This window comes from Apis dorsata, unplaced genomic scaffold (genome assembly GCF_000469605.1).
Source record: "Apis dorsata unplaced genomic scaffold, Apis dorsata 1.3 scaffold_188, whole genome shotgun sequence".
Lineage (NCBI taxonomy): Eukaryota > Metazoa > Arthropoda > Insecta > Hymenoptera > Apidae > Apis > Apis dorsata.
Window position 1 is genome coordinate 1,473,653 of NW_006263473.1, and position 3,216 is coordinate 1,476,868.

General features: G+C 41.9%; 1 long non-coding RNA gene across 1 annotated transcript in view; it reads right to left on the reverse strand.

Annotated features, from left to right (window-relative positions):
- LOC116185455 overlaps positions 1–3,196 on the reverse strand; it is a 230,268-nt gene extending 227,072 nt beyond the window's left edge. The window contains exon 1 of the long non-coding RNA XR_004150310.1: positions 2,707–3,196. This is a non-coding gene — a long non-coding RNA (uncharacterized LOC116185455). The remainder of the gene's footprint in view (positions 1–2,706) is intronic.
- Between the last annotated feature and the right edge of the window lie 20 nt (positions 3,197–3,216).

Genomic DNA, 3,216 nt, shown 5'->3' on the forward strand with positions numbered 1-3,216 from the left:
CACGCTACGATGAGAAGTAAAGTCGGTTAACAGGCGATGTACCCTAATTGCAGGGTGCAAGAATCGAGGGGGCTGCAATATTGATAACAATATGCGCACCGGTGTACGCACTGGTACGAATTTCACGTGCACCACTCGTAATCGCGACTACGATCCGTAGTATGGACTGTTCGTTCATAATTTCCCATTGAAATGGAGCAACCACTAATGGAAAATGTAATTCCAAGTCTTTGCCTTCTGGCATCGTTGCTATCAGTGGATTAACGTTTAATCGAAGGTAGGTAAAGTTTTATACCGCGAAACTTTCATTACATGAACTCTCGTTATCCGAGTTGTACTTGGCGGTACGAGCATTATCCGAATATTTCATTATTCGATTTTTTTATCCACGATGTTTAGACTCACCCTGCGTATGTGTGTGTGAGATGCACATTGCATAGTGATACTATAATGACGTAATATAATGAACGTTATTTAACGTTAATTTCTGGATTTTTACTTTAGTGTTAAAAATCAATGTTAATGATAAACGAATTTATTAATTTTAAGTAAATAATTTTTATTAAAATAGCGGCGCAAAAATTGAAATTAAATATTAAATTAGATAAAATTTAATTATGAAGCGAAAAGATGAATCATTGTTATTTTACAACTTGATAAACTCCGGCAATGAACGACGTTCACGAGCGTTAAAAGGCAATAAACCGTGATCGATCAACATGGTTCAAGTAAACCAAGCGCACCCTGGTTCGAAGGCCACTGTCACTCCAATAAACGTATGACTGCAAGGTCGCTCGAATTTAATTGATCCAGGGGCGCTTTAAATAGAACACGAAAACCGGTTTTTTCGTTTTATACGCACGAGGGGTGAAAATAAACCGCCACTCCTTGATTAAAATTACAATTATATTCCGTAAACGTTTCGATTACCAACGCGATAAAAAAATTCTAAGAATTCTTCTAATAATTTAATTAATTTTGCAAAAGAAAAAAAAAAAATTGCTCCACCCTTTACTTTCATTATACCACCTCCATACTTCATATCCACAGTGATGATTAAGCTCGCATGCAAAGTGCACTTATTCGAGGATAAATTTCGAATCGGGGAAACTTGGACAAACACGAAATACATATCGAAACCGCAAGCTATCGAAGGCCGGCAAAGCGGAGGAGAATCGGTATGGAAAAAGAAACAACTGTGCAAACACGGATCCGCCAATTCCCAGAGACACGAACGTAACACACGCGTCTTATACGCTTTCTGATCACGTTTGCGACTTGACGCGAAATGAATTCAAATCGTCGTGCAAATAACACGGGCTAACGCGACGGAGTAACGTTATATCAACAGAGGGAGAGAGGAGTGAGAGAACGGTGGACGTTCAATGGACGCGTCACAAAGCGACCAGAAAATCACGATTATCCCGGAGGACGTGGCTCAAGCTTCGTTTTAATCCCTTTCGATCGAAACCCTCGCTATTAACGAGTCGGAGATTACGAACGAGAGTTGAAAATTTTGCGAAACGAGTCGGGACCGATCGATGTTCCATTTAAAATGCTAAACGAATCTGGCGAATATCAATGGGAGAGGCAACCGCTGGCCACGAATGCTCGTTACCGGAAACGAGAGATCGTGTAATCAACGACTGTTCGGACGATGCCCCGCCGTTTATTATCAGACACCCGGACAACATTTTCATGTCCGCGATCGAAATTGAAATTTAGGGTGAAAATTTAACGAGTAAGATGGCTTCAAAGTTTTATAAATAATTCGTATTTTTTTAATTTTTTTGGAATTTGAAGAGATTTTAATTCGGAATTAGAATTCTTTTTTTTTTTTAAGTAATTATGTAAAAGGAAATCTTTGTCAAGTTTACTTAAATTATTTCGTTTCTCTTTTTATTGATCCAGAAAGAAAGGAGATATCTAATTCGTTTACTTTAGGATCAGAAATAACGAGATACACACGGATAGTACACACACTATGGGGATATCAAAGCGGCTCAGGTATCAAAGCGAAAAAATATCGTAAATCGATTTTTATCCTGGCTACTACTTCGTACCCTATTCCAAGTGAGAATTCAAAAGAATCTCGATGCATAATGCGGACAAGCGCACAAGCTTTAGATGTACACCCCTTAATGTAGGTCGCGTGTACTATGCCTTCTTATTGGAGTGGTGTAACTGGGTTATTCGGTATTAACGAAGGTTAGTTCGTACAGACTGTTCAATCGTGTACTTTTAATCAAATGAAAACGAGAAGCGTGCATATCTAATTTCGGAGGAAACTTCAATTCAGTCGATTAAACCATAACCTTGAATAGTGGATATCGTGTTGCGCGTTGTTACGATACGTGTATTTCACTATCGATTACGCGATATCATCACGAGATGTAAACAAATAAGTTCTATTTCTATTTATCTATAATTCGCGGAAATGAGGGAACGTGCTCCGTTTTTTCAGTTTACGCGTTAAGGTTATACCATTATACAGAAGCCAGAACTGATCAATCGTAATAAAAGAATTAAACACTCATTTTGTATATTCCGATAAAAAAGTTAGAATTCATAAAATGGAGTCGACTAATACGAGTCCGAATGGTTCGCATAAGCACACGACGCTTCGCAAGGCGGGAATGATCGTTTCGATACGCTAGTGGCCAGAGACGTCGCAATACGCGGGTATAAAGAGGTGAATCGACTTACCTAAGAGTTAACCGGCCAGGAGGAACGTCCCTGCAATCTCGACTGCGTTGCTTCCGCCGTGGCATCCATACACTTCTGCACACTGGACACACGCGAGCGGAAACGTGGTTGGCGAACAGGCACGACACGAACGAACGCACAACGAGGGATCGAGAACTCGATGGTTCTTTAGCGCGACACACACGATAAGGAAACTCGATTTAAACGCAGAGGTTAAGTCTCGATCGACTTCGAACTTTCTTTCGCGACGAGCGAAGGTTGACAGGTGACAAGCTCGCGTCGCCGGGTGAAAACGGAACTCGAACGAACCCTTTCGCGATACTCTCGATACTCGCACGCCGAGAGACCGGCTTCGACTGTCGAGCGACGCTTAAGCGAGGCTTGCTAGCCGCCGCTGCTGTCAACGACACGCGGACTCCGCACCCTCTCTCGTCCCTCCACGCGGCTCGTCCATCGGACCGCGACTACGCTATCTATCCCTTCGACCGGCGTATCCCCACCCCGCGACGC